The sequence below is a fragment of the Pleurodeles waltl genome, chromosome 1_2 (assembly GCF_031143425.1).
Source record: "Pleurodeles waltl isolate 20211129_DDA chromosome 1_2, aPleWal1.hap1.20221129, whole genome shotgun sequence".
NCBI classification, from domain to species: domain Eukaryota; kingdom Metazoa; phylum Chordata; class Amphibia; order Caudata; family Salamandridae; genus Pleurodeles; species Pleurodeles waltl.
The window spans coordinates 903,111,003-903,124,737 of record NC_090437.1 but is presented as its reverse complement, the minus strand read 5'-3'; the positions used below and the strand labels follow the sequence as shown (position 1 = coordinate 903,124,737).

The 13,735-nt window shown below is 41.2% G+C and overlaps 1 protein-coding gene across 6 annotated transcripts in view; it reads left to right on the top strand.

Annotated features, from left to right (window-relative positions):
* The window catches only part of FAT1 (FAT atypical cadherin 1), a 347,884-nt gene that overhangs the window by 23,029 nt on the left and 311,120 nt on the right, over window positions 1-13,735 (top strand). The window lies entirely within an intron of this gene.

The window sequence follows — 13,735 nt, the reverse complement described above, 5'->3', positions numbered from 1 at the left end:
TTTCTGAAATTGTAGTTGTGCCTTTTTGTATTTTGTTCATTTCTTATGATAGTGATTTTGCTAATTGTCTTTTCCAAACTATATCAGTGTTACTCATCCAAAAATGCGAAGTTTAATGCTTTATTTAAATTTAGGAAAAATCGAGTCGAGCAGCTGGTTTGTTAATTTCAGATGTAATTTATGATCCTGGAATATTTTAAAATTGAATGTTTGTGAAATTCCTTATTTTTATCGAATAAAAATTGGAATAATTACTTTAGTTGCCTTTCAGTTAGACGCCGGCCTCTGATATAGCATTTCCTAGCTGCATGCCTCTTATACCCTTGCACCTTACATATGCCAAACAGATTCACTCGGATTTACTTGGATTTTCTTCTATGTTCGTTAGGGAGGCTTTGGGCTACTTAGGCGTGCTTGATGTGGGAAAAAAGGACTGCAACTTCAAACAATACTCTGTATCAATGCTGTCAGACAAAAGATACCTTTGTGAATCCTGGGTGAAGGGATCGCCAACTAATTCATACATTTTCTTTAGATTAAGAAGGAATGTTAATCGGATTTTTTTTTCTGTCAAAGTTATTGTTAAATAATGGTGCAGAATTATTTTGACATTCTTTCAGCCTGTGCCATGCGTCAGATCCTCCATGATTAGTTGAATCACCTGTGACATGTCCCTCATGACTGGGACATTTGCAGGTCGGCCATTGGAACAGATGATGTCACTAAGCAGTCTGTCCATTGAGCTCCAGCGGTCCTGATTTTAGTCCTTGTCCCTGTGATGTATTTTAGAATCTGTTGGTGTTAGAAGGCGGCTGTCTCAAGTTACCTATTTGTAGCACTTAGTACTTGCTTTCCTCACAAACACTACAGTGTCAGCGAGCCGATCATCTGACCATGCTCACCCTCTGCCCGCTAGAAGTGTGTGGTTAGACATACTTGCAGCAGATACAATGCATAATTAGAAAAGAACTTTCTTTTGGGAGCTTGCCTCGTCTGAAGTCATTGGGACCTCTTTTGCTGCTGTCTTCCTAACCACAGAATGCTATGAAGTGGTGTTTGCCTTCTGCCCCAGGTTTTGTGCACACTGGCCTTTCACGGAAATGCATTGACTCCCTTGGTAAAGTGAGCACAATTTCTCAGAGGGTAGATGAACATCTGAGGGTAAAATTGCTTTACCTTCATGAGGAAGCATCCTCTGAAATGAAGCGGTGCCTCGACCTGTGAATGGACAGTCCCTGCCTGAACTCTAGCCCTCAGCAGTGATTAGAGACCCTTCTCTTATCTGGGTTTCTTCCTTTCTGCCACATTTACATCTGTCTGTCCTTTCCAGTGTCCTCGAGGTGTGAGACCGATCTACTTAGGTCCCAATCATCTTGCGAGACTCTGGAAGTTCAGTGCTACAGTTCCTTAAGTTATCAAAGTTCTTCAGTGGTGTACTGTGAAGAGCATGTGATGCAACTGCTGATGGCGTCACTGTGCATGCCACATACAATACATCTCACATCATTGGAACCTAGAGTTTGCACGTAGTTATAGGTTTACTTCTACCTGCGAGAATATTTCTACTATGAGTCCAACAGTAGAAAGTCTGTATTGGAAGTGTGCCAGAAATGTATGCAACAAATGCAGGTTAAGTTGCAAGTGGTCCATAAAGCTACCGAGGCTTCTGCATGTGTGGGCTGATGTAAGTTAGTGGGTCTAGAATAAATATAGCTGATCAGTTCCTTGGCTTCTACAGAGAAAGCAAAATTTGCCAAGAAATTATGACACATACTGGCACAAAAGATTATATATTTCTCCCTCACCAGTCTCTAGCTTTAATCTTCAGTTAGAGTTCTGGCACTCTAGCAAGTAAGTTTGCTGACAAAGGATCTTGCTTAGGTTGTGTTGTGTTGTTGCAGGTAACTTCCGTGCATGGTAAAATGACAACCAACTTTGATGTAAAATATAGTAGTTAAGAGGGCGTCACCCCAGTGTGTGAGGAAGTTTGCAGGCTGCCTGTTTCTGGTTGTGGTTTTCTGCAGAAAAGGTCCAGCTTGTGCAAAAGCGGCTGATCAGGTCAAATGTTTGGAAATAAAACGTATTTGATAGTTTTCACCAAGATTGCACATTGTTTTAAAATGGTGGAGTGAATAAAAATAACCTGCGTTGTGTTTAACGTATTATGGAAATAAAGACTCTTGGCTCATTTTTATCATAACAGCTGCATGTTTAGCTCATACAAATACGTCTGGTAATCTTAGTGGTGTTTGTCACTGAAGCATTAGATTAATGTGTGTGAGTTATAGGATGGGTTGTATTGTAAATATCACCGGTTTCTCTGATAAATACTTCGATTTTATCACACCTGCACAGCACGTTTGGTGCTGTCACTGACTCTGGGTTTTCTCAGTTACCATCTGTTCCACAAACTGGCCTCCAGCGTGTCCTTGGTTCTATCTTTTCTTTAAGTTTATAAACCACCTGCCTGTGTTAATTACTGCAATTTTTTTTTAGTTTTTAACTTCATTCCTCCACCTACTTCATTGTGCTGCTTAATTAAGAAAATTTAAAATGCTTCTGTGCTTCAACCACATTAAGTTTTCATGTTACCCCCATTATTTTTGCCACCAGGCACCCTAGGAATGCATACTCGTTTAACCCAGCACCTCTTGACGCTTTCATCTCAGCCGCAGCAACATGAGCTGGATTGCAGGCTCTGAACATACAAGATCTATGTACCATTCCATACAACCAAAGCTGAAATCAATGCCTTACTCGAGCAAAGCAGTGTCTACTACTGCAGTGGCTTATTATTAGCTTCAAGGGACAGTTTTCAGTCTCCTGGGTCACTCTTCCTCTCCTTTTGGCACTAAATTGGCTGGATAAGGGCCAATATTTGGAAACCGCTCGTATTGCTGTCCCGCTGTCTTAAACGGACTTTAAGGTGCATCTTCTCATCTGGTAAGGGAAATCTCACAGCTATTAACCAAGACACAATAATTCCATAATCCGACATCTCCAACTTGTCCCCGGTCTAACGTATAAGAGAAACAAGATACATGATGTTTGTGTTATAATTTGTAAACCTAGTCTCCATTATGGTGTGTCCCACAACACCTTTTCTGCCACCACATGTATCAAGTGGCCGAAAGTAACTATGCACAATGTTTCTAGTAGAATGAAAGTAAAACTTTTGATAGCCCACAGATAGTCCAACTTTGAAGCATGGATTTTAGTGTTGACTCGTTTCAACCGATAGATTGTTTGCTGGTGTTCACTTTCCTTCAGTTGCCTCTGTGATCCTGCTCAAATCTTTTCGCCTCGTGCCTCAGTGACGTAATGCGTCTTTGGAAAGCGCTGCAGACCCGCCATTGTGGAGCACATTAATAACACGGTATACTAGTAAACACAATAGCATTTGAGAGGCTTGTGTATGCAGTGCTTGCAATATGTAAACCTGCAAAGTTCTCTAAATGAACGAATAGTAATGAGTTGCTTAGCACGAAAATTAAGGGCACTGCGTGATTAGAAGAACCTCTTTTTTGTTCAAATTGGTCTCGGGACATGCATTTAATCGGCAGTGTTTCAGGCATTCTCCTAGGGGCCAGGCAGTGCGACAGAAAGCAATCTGCTATCAGCCACATGGGAAAAGGAACTTCAGATGTCTGCCTCGGAGAATGCTAAGCAGGGGCATGTAACTTTTTTCAGTGTTTGCTTTGCATGGAAATAGCTGTGCAGCTATTTCTTTTAACACGGCTGGGCCTAAATAAAACCACGTTGTCAGCTCATTCCTGAGCTTTCAGGGCGGCGCGCGCCTTGATCTGCGCGACCGGGTCGTCCTTCTTCTGTTTCTGTGTTTTTTGATTCATAAATTGCCTCGATTGAAGCGGATCGTTCATTTTAGAGCTAGAAGTTCCTCGGTAATTCAGCTTTTTATGCATGCTTGACTAATTGGTCTCCTAGGGAGGAGACCTGTAATTGGAGCCGAGAAGCGAGCCTATTTCGGCTCATCTGATAATCTCTTGGTATATTTAATCATAGTCTGGTTGTGCCTGTGATGATTAACGCAGAGAACTAAAAACCCCTCTCATCTCGGGGTTTCTGTGCTTGAAAGAACGGCAATCCCGCTCACCCATCTTCCAAATGTTTTTTTCGTTCTTAATATTTTCTCAATGACAGTTGTTTTTTTGTTTTTGTTTTGACAAATGGAAACAAAGTCTTAGTGGTATTTTTTCAGTTTTCTTTGTGTTGAAGGCTGCGCTAGTAATTTATCACGTTCTTTCTCTGTAGTATTACTTGTATTCAAATAAACAGGCAGAATCTGAAGAGAAATGTTTGTTGTGAGCATCCACCTTGCAATCACGACAGCATTCATCGGTGCGTTAGGACACAATGTTTCGGCACTCATGGGATCGACGGGTGCCCTCTCCGTCTCCTCTGTTAGTGCCTTCACTGATGCCTAATGCGTCTTGATTGAGCTAATAATGCATAGTGTTGTGGCAGTGTATGGGTCCCCTGCAGTTTGGGGCACTGTCGAGTCACTGACAGAACCTATTAAACATGCAGGGTGTGACAGCTGGGCCTTGCTTGCCTGAGGCGGGTTGTCTATTGGCCAAATAGATTGACACCTAATCTTTGTGTTCTTGCTTTTCTCCTTTGTTGGCGACTTCCTCCTTGAACAGGAACTGACAGTGACGTAATACCACGCACTTCTTCTGTACACAGTGACACTTTTGTTAGTTTTGCAAAAACAAATCTAACAGTTCTGATAATAGTAAATTTGTTCTAGCACTGTGTGGATAGTCGTATGGTGCATAGGCCTATGCTTCCTGGCCATCTCAGCACTATACTCATGTATTTAGCTTGGGAAGTTTTGAAGCTACATAGGAAATTGTTTTTCAAACTCTTTCCCTTCTGTGCACTACGCACTTAAGTTTTTGTAGTGCGTGCCTGCTAATTTGCTGATCTGATTGGCTCCCTCAAAAGATCGACATGTTTGGTTATAAATGACACAGATTTTTTTTTTCTTCTTTTTCTATTTTTATTAGGTGGTGATGTTCATTCCTACTTTGTTGTTAAACACACAGAGTCGAAAACCTAAGTGAAGGGGCAAGTTGTAGTTAAGGCAAGCAAACTGTTTAATATTCAGTCCTGAGCTTGCTGTTGTGTCACCACATTATTTACGGTCATCAAGGTCATTTTTGTTGACTTTTGTCAGGATAATGCTGTTTGTGCTTAACATATCCCCCAAAATGTCGGAGCCCAACCCAAAAAGAAGTGAAAGATTAGCACTAACCAAGATTCATTCTAGTACTACTATATTGTGACTCATAGTAATGTGCTTGCTGTGGTCTATTTTTTTTTCCCTAAAACCCAGTACCGTGTTTGCCTATTATTGTTATGGCAATGTCTGAATTTTACCCTAGTCAATTTCAAAGTTGTAAGTTGACTGCCCATACCTCTCTTTCTGCCGTTCCTCACATGGGCCCCACCCCGTCTCCAATTTAGGGTAAATCTTGTTTTGTTAGCCTTCTGATTTGTTGTAATAGTTGGGCTTAAACTGTTAATTCCTGAACTCTAGAAATTTGTTTCTTATTTTTCGAATGCACAGTTGATTATTCTATATATCTATGCAGCAAGACAAGAGGGTACTTAGAAGCACACTAGCTTCAGAAAAGCAGCATCTGCTGATTTCTATCCTGTTCAGTTGTTTTGCTAATTTTTTCTCGTATTATTTATGTGCAGACCCCTGTATTTACTTTTCAGTATCCCGATCCATGGCACATTGATGAAAATAAGCTCAAAGCATTCTTCAGGCTGAGCACTGGGCGGTGAGCTCAAACAGTGGGCTTTATAAATACTTCATATCCCCAGTGCTTTGACTCACTCGGCTGCTATTCAGTGATGCCCTTTGCCTATTATGTTCTGTCATCACGGCTTCAAAATAGCTGTGTTCCCTTGGACTCACTGGTTCCAGAAGATTCAGAAGAAGCTTCACAGTCGTGATGAGATTCTCTTTGGTTGTGTGAGTTGTCTGACAACTGAAGAGTTCCTCTCCTCCCTAGTATCAGACTCTATTTTGGTACCAAGGAATGATAGTGGTTTACTTCAGTTTCAAGCCCAGTTACGTATTATTTGCATTATGATGCCACCCTTAACATTGAAGACACGAAAGAAAGTTCCTGGCCGTAATAGTGTCACCAGGGGGTTCTGTGGGGTGCTGTTTGATATTTTGCAGTCAGAAATAAAGTTGTGATAATTTTTTTGTAGCTGTGGACAATATTCAGCTGTGCACATTTCTAGGGTTTTGGATACTGATTGGAATGCCATTCACGGTAACTTCTCATCTGCAATTTGTATGCCTATTATGCATTATGTATTTTGATATTCTATTTTGTTAGCCACATAGGCAGGTCCTTTATGATCAAAGGCTGTCATTGCATGTGTGCCGGGGGAACAAAATAACCTAGTCTCAAGTTTTGTTTACCATTAAATCAACTTAAGAAACCTTCTTTTAGTTTCAAAACCACAGAGCAGCCAGATATTCTTTTAAAAATGTGCCTTCTCTTAGGTAATTGTTAATCTACCAACACTCTTCAGCCCTTTTGATCCCACTGGGCTTCAGACATTTATACCTAGATCTGTTACTTATTTTACCTCACCATTCCTTAAGTGACAAGAAGGGAATCTCTACTTACTGTTAAATATGCTTGGTGGGAACAGTCAAGCTCGAATAAAAAAAGAAGGGTCGTGTTCCCCCAACATCCACAGAAAAGATAGAAGAGAGTGGTGCACCTTGATCATACTCCCTACCGGCTTTGACAGAATCTTACCAATTGTGGCCAAGTGGTGGTGGAAGCTGGCGCAGTTTAATCGCTAGCGCCTACCATGTGCAATGTGTCTCACTTGACACATTTGTGGTGAAACAGAATCTTGTGTCAGCTCAGACAAGTATTTAAAAAGTGACTCTTCAAGTTTGTTGAAAACAATTCCTGCTATAAACACCTACTTAAAGTTGTGTGCAATTTTAGCTTTAAAGAATGTGTTCCATGTGATATTTGAATGGATATTTTGTACAGATTAAGTGATCTAATTTTAGTAAATTTAGATTTTTGCGATTTAGGAGTAATCCAGGCTCTTTCTTAGACCATGAATGAGCTGGATTAATCTAGCTTGTTTTCCACCTAGAGAATTCCTGTCCCTGTTCCTGAGACTATTGTCCCCAGGATAACAATTAAAAATAAGCGCCTTCTGTGTGGCTGCAAATATGTGAGTATTCATCAAAACATTAAGTGACAACTACTTTTTATTAATTTGAGAAACCCATTCACTGAGTTGGAAGTCTGGCACAGAGAAACCACCCTTTTAATGTGAAAGATTTGTTTTTTCATTTTTACATGAGATTTAGCTGAGCCCTTACAAAATGAGCATTCACCCCTTCCAGTTTGTTGCAAATAATTATGACTATATCCACAGTCTATTAGAAACTAGCCTGGGCAACACCAGTAGGTCTCACTTTTGGGACCTATTTGCGTTGTCAGCATTGTTTTAGCAGTGCTACACACCATCTCTGAAGTTGTGCACATGAATAAAAACCTTTGACACAGCCACCACATCAGTTGGATTGGCAACTAAAAATAAAATAAAAATGTGTGAAAGCATTAAAAAAAAAAAAGTAGGGGGTGAAGGTAGAATGGAGGATGGAGATGGGAAAGGAGGAGCAACGAGTGAGAGTAAAGTGGAGTGGTCAGAGGAGAAAGACTGAGAGAAAGCAACAGAGGAGAGAGCTTGGGGTGGGTTGGGGAAAGCAAAAGGTAAGAAGAGTCTGGAGCAGGTGGGCAAGAAGCACATATACAAGAAGGGAATTGGGGGCAGAAGTTCTCTAGGACAAGCCCAACATGTAGGGGGCGAAGATGAGCTCACAATAGCAGAGAACAACATGGAGTGCAGGGAGAGAGAGGTACACAAGGGAGACAGCTTGATAAAACATGCACTCTCTTCATGGATCTATTGAAAAGAAGAAAGAAGTGCTTGAAAAGCAAGCAGTGGAAGCATTGAAACTAGCCAATCAAAAGTACATGTAAAGAGGAAATGCTCCATGGGAGGAATAAGCAGAGAATTTACAAGTTGGGACTCAAATAAGAAGCAGGCAAATGAGTGGCTGGAAAGCCAACAATTGTAAGCGGCGGATGGTTTGTAAGCCCATAATATATGTCTCAGCAAATGGCACATGCTTGTTCTAGTAGGAGAGGCGTAAAAAGACAAGTGGATTTAAGCAGAATCGCAGTTTTGATAATGCACCTCCTGTGCTAGTAAGAGTGTTAGTTTGTCATTGTTTTATGTTTTTTTTTTTTTTTTTCATTTAGCTTTAGACAGGTTCCTACTTTAGCCTATTTGAATCCCCAAAGATTGTGATTTGCTAGGGTCTGCACTGCATTCTAACTCCTAGATTGACTTCCATTGTGCCCTGGATGTCCTCATGAACTTCTTCCACATGTCCAGTGAAAAGTATTGCTCAGCACCAGGATGGGTATATCAGCTCCCTGTATCTTCATGAAGTTAGAAGTTCCTGGGAGGGGTTTGGGGTGACGGTTATCTTTGTATGTCTGCAAGAGATTCAGTGACACAATTAATGCTGCAATTATAGGTTTGCCATATGCCTCTGTAGATGGCTAATGTTTTGGAAGGGTAGAATTGTGGACATAAACAAGTACTGAATGTTTTAGTCATCACAGAGAGCTTATGCAGCTGCTCGAGCCTCCCTTTTAAAAATCATACCTTTTGTCGTTTCCTTCCCAAAGAAATGTCTGCAAACTTTATCAAATGTCTTTTCAGCATTGACAGTTGAAATAGTAAACTAGCGAGTTGCAGGACATTATGGTACGATCATCTAGTGCATGGAATCCTACTCATAACATGAGTTGTGTCAAATGTTATTTGATTTGGACTCTGTCTCAGTTGAGAGTCATTGGGTCATAAGATTAGTATTATGGGGTGCTTATGTGTTTTAAATGTAACCACAGTTACTTCATATTGCCAAAAATGTTGAATAGCCACTTTGTGAATGATATAATTGCAGAATGTCCACAAGAGGCTTAACCGGTTTGATCCAAACAATTACTCAGGACTCCATACACTGAGGTCCAGATCTTGCCTGGGCTTTGGTTCTTTTTCTTTCACCAATGATTTCGGCTTTGCCAAAGATTTCTCTTGCAAGGTCCACTGAGTGAATATCTGCCATATGTTTTAACAGCAAGTAAATGTTAAAATAATTCTAATCCTTAATTACTTGGTTGCCCCCTTTCCTTTTATAGAGACTAGTTATATACGATCTATCTGTTGTTGTGTTTTGGTTCCCACTTACTTCACAGTGACCTATCATCATACAGTGTTTTGAGCAGCTCTTCTCCCAAGTTGTCACTCTAAGGCAGTGCACCACCATTTAACCAGTATGAATCCTTTTCACACTTAAGGGTTCTAGAACACCTGAGGTTCTGACCTGAACTATATTGATCATCACAATCTTGACTCTGATTAAATCTTTCCGATGCATCCTACTCTTTTCCAATTCATAAATACTGTCCAGGTGATTTAATTGCATAATAAGAACATTATTCTAAAGATTTTCTGATGAGTTTTCCTGGAGCGTACAGCACATTCTATTGCCCTACCCCCAAAAAATCATTTATACCCTGCAAAAAGCATCTCCCTGCTTGGAGCTTGCAATGACAATGCTTTAATACATGTGTGGCATGAATTAAGATAAAATAGTTATTTTTTTTTATGAATACAGTCCGACCTGGAGTTCTGTTTTATGTAACTATCTGCTTAGATGCACCTCATTGGAATGTGTCCTCTGTTAGTTGAATTACAGTGCATCCTGGCTGGTTGAAGTATTCTTCTGTGAAAGCTTTTCTAGGTTAACTGGTTGATTAATAGATTCTCCCTTCCCCCCAAGACAGAAATGTTTCCTGTTCAAGAAATGTTAGATGCAAACAAGTGAGTTACAATTTACCAAATAAACGTCTCTCTCAGGTTAAGATCAGGTTCCCTCCTTTGTCGGTCAGGTTAAAAGGCAGTTGCTGAGACTCTGGTGCTTTTCTCTTGTGAATCTGTTTAGTTACTAACAAGTTTCTTCTTTGGTTAGGGCATTCAAAAGGAGTTGTAGGTCCACCGAGGATGGAGTTCATGGGCAAGGCATCTTAGTGTTCATACCTCTTCTTATGTTTAAAGGATTTGAAAGAGAAATAGAACTGTTTGCCTTCTAACTATTTCTTAAAGTGCCCTCTGGGTTTCTGTATTTTTGCACCTCCAACATAGTAGCTAGCCATTTTCACAGCTGATCGTGTTTTTCCCCGCCATTAAGTGTATGTTTAACATGCTCAACGTATGGAGGAAGCTATCCATGGAGTCAAGCTTTCTGTAAACACGAGCATGTCCCTGCACGAGGACCATGAGATATAACCTTTGCCCAGTGCATCTGCAGGTACCCGATTGCCCTATTAAATGCTATGAACAAACGTCTTATGACAGATACATAGCACGTGTTGAAAGAATATATGGTCATTATAAATGAATGGATAGAAGGATGAATATGAGACCGATTTAGGTCCAATAATATCTTTCAGTCTTCAACCACTGTCAGTGATGCTTTATGCGTTTGTAGGAAGGGCTTCCCCGGCAAAATGTCTAAGGCTCTTTTAGAACGAGATTGCAACAAAATACTGGTCTGGCGCTCAGCAACGATGATACTCGGGTACAGTTTTTACACATTCAGTTAATCATGGAAATCATAAGGAGAAGCTCTAGTTCTTTACTGATGACCCAGAGTATGTTATTCTAGAGCATTCACAATGTGCTGGAATTGCACGGCCTGGCATGACACTCCACGTTTTCCTACACCAGGAATTAGGTGAGGAATAACATATGAAACCCAGTTTCTTCCTATGCCACTTTCTCCTGTGTAGTCTCCTCACACTTTATTTTGAAATCAAAGGTGGGGGGGAGGGGAGGTTCTTCAGAAGGTGCAAGCATACCACTGCTGCTCGATGTATTATTTTTCAAACACGCCTATGTATTAATGAATCTATTACAAACTTTATACTTTTTTTTTTTTTTTTTTTTTTTTTTTTTTATCAGTGAAGATAAATTGTACCTTTTCTTCCTACCAAGGTTGTTTGTAATGCCGCATCCGAGGCAACGGTGCATAACCTGAAAAACAGATTTATACTACTAACATTATATGTCCTCATAGTAACAGTGGAATTTACACTCTCATTGCCTTTTATGATTTCCAAGAGCATACCTTGTTGACTTGTCTCATGCAATGTCCTTTGCTGTTGTATAGTGTAGAGTACTGTCCTGAGAAGGCATCAAGCCAGTTTCATTGGAGCACGGGCAAATCATCTGTTATTTTGTAAGTTGTTTATCTATTTCAGAAATCTTAGTCCAGTCACGTGGGATGCTACTCACGCACTTTGTGAACACTTGTTCCTTTATAGACAACTGTACAAAATGAAGTGTAATGCAGTTTTTTTAATAGCTCTTCCTAGTATATTTTGTTGCTTGTGGTGGCCTAAACTGTCAGCCTTCTCTTATTGTTTTTTGTCTGTAAGGGTTAATGTAAGAAAGACAGATTTACACATTGCACTTCATTAATGCACCCACCATCTCTGCGTCCATTTCCGCTGGTGTTCATTGCTCAAGGAAAAATTAAGCGGAGGATTTAAAAAATGGGAGGGTCTGGGATTAGTTTAGAGTATATATGTGTTTCACATAAACTGAACTCCATGCTTCTGCAAATCACTTTTTTCGCTCCTACAGGTGCTAATAGTTGCCTAGGGGGTGTAAGGTTAGTGGGGCATTTATACTTTATACAGGAGTGAATGGGTATTTGTTTTTTAATCCCAGCTGTCAAACAGTTTCTTAACTTCAGGCTTGTTTGACTTGACTTTGCTCTGGCCCACATTGTGTGAGTCAACGAGCCTGCAGGTGAAGGCGTCCTAGAGCAGGAGGGCTTCCTGCTAGTTCTGGTGTCACTGAGTGGCTTTGCTAAGTTACATAGAACGCACAGACTTTGGGACAGATCCAGGGAAGATCTCTCTGAATGAGTGTAATCTGCTGGAATCCAGCAAAGCGCCATTATTGCTGGTGTGCTGTTAATCCTTCTGCAACACTTTGCAGGGACTGCCGCTGTCATTCCATGGACTGGACCTTGCACCATGGATTTCTAGTTGAGATGGGCTGAGTTAATCATGTAGTATACTGGCGTTGAATCGTAGGTAGCCAGAAATATTCCTGGAATGTTTCAGTGTTACAACATTCCTGACCGGATCTTGTCACTGTCAGTACTTGCGTGGGCTCAGTTTCAGCCTGGCTAATCCTTCTGATCAATTCAAGTAGAGCACTGGCCCAAAATTCATCACTTGGCAATGTGAGAAGGCCAAAAGAAAGGGAAGCATTGGGATCTGGATGACACTTTGCTATTGATAGCGTTGCGGTTCCTGGCACTAATACTACTTTGGTGAGCCATGAGTCTTAACAAATTGTTTTTCAGCTCATTCTGGCCATTAGTTATCTGGTGTTTTGCCTGATGCCTGTAGTGTGCAAAGGCATTTTTCAACACCCAGGTCATAAGACAGCTAGTTTTGTGGAACCCCACCTTAGCCTTTTTTATTGGGGCTTACCAACATCATGCTTACTTTTTTTCATACTGTCGTTCTTTCTGTGGCTAGCAAAGCAGCTCTGTCGTGCTGGGAAGCCTGAAACACGCTCGTGTGTCCCGGACAGCTGTGCTTCATAACCTGGTGCTTGATGTAAGGAAATCGAGACGCCATTAATTGTTTTGGCATTCGAAAGTGCAGACGCTTTTTTTTCCTGGCTCAAAAAACCTAAAAGCCCGCCAAAAAGCAGGTTCGATATTGTGGTTTATACCTTTTGCTGAAGAATGTTCTGTTCGTCTTAATTCGTTCATAGGTCTTGCATAAAACAATAGGCGCATGAGGTGTGTACACACATAGTGAAGCTTTCGGTTGTCCTCTTTGGGTCCTACTGCCTGAGACATAACTTGTCTAATGTCTCCATCCGGTGTTGGGTCCGCCCATGACATTCGTGGATGTTTATATTTAGTGACCAGCAAAAAAAGGCGTCAATTCCCCACACGTTGTAATCATTAGATCTTGTCTTTTTATGTTCGGACACTCCTGGAGCACTGTAAATACTACATAACTAATGCCCGATTTTTGGTTCTGGATCTGCCTTGCTGGGATGCGAACTCCTCACCCCCGGCACACCTCATTTTGTCAGGAGCGAGTCATCCTTCTGCCTTGCGGCAGATGGGCTTTCACGGTGCCTTTTGTACCCTCCTGTTTACCTGTCCGCTCTCCAGCTGTCGGAGCACGCGTACCTCGGGGAGGGAGGGGGCGAGCAGCTGTTGCCACGAGCAGTGACGTGTCCCACGACCATTCATAGAAGAACCCCTTCTGAGTGCGTGCGACTTTTCAAAAAAACACGGTAGAGAGGAACATCAAGTATTCTTATGCAAACCGCTTCCTACTCGTTCGCAGCCAGAAGCACAAAGTAACAGTGCTGTCCGTGCTACCGGGGCAGTCTGCAGCGCCCATTTGACTGGCAAGTGCCGCTTTAACCATTTCGCTGTCTGGGTTGCCCATTTGAGTTCTCCTGAATATGGACGCCTGCTCAGTTAGAAATGGGCTTTTTCAGTACATGTTTTAAATTGAAAAATTAGAAGCGT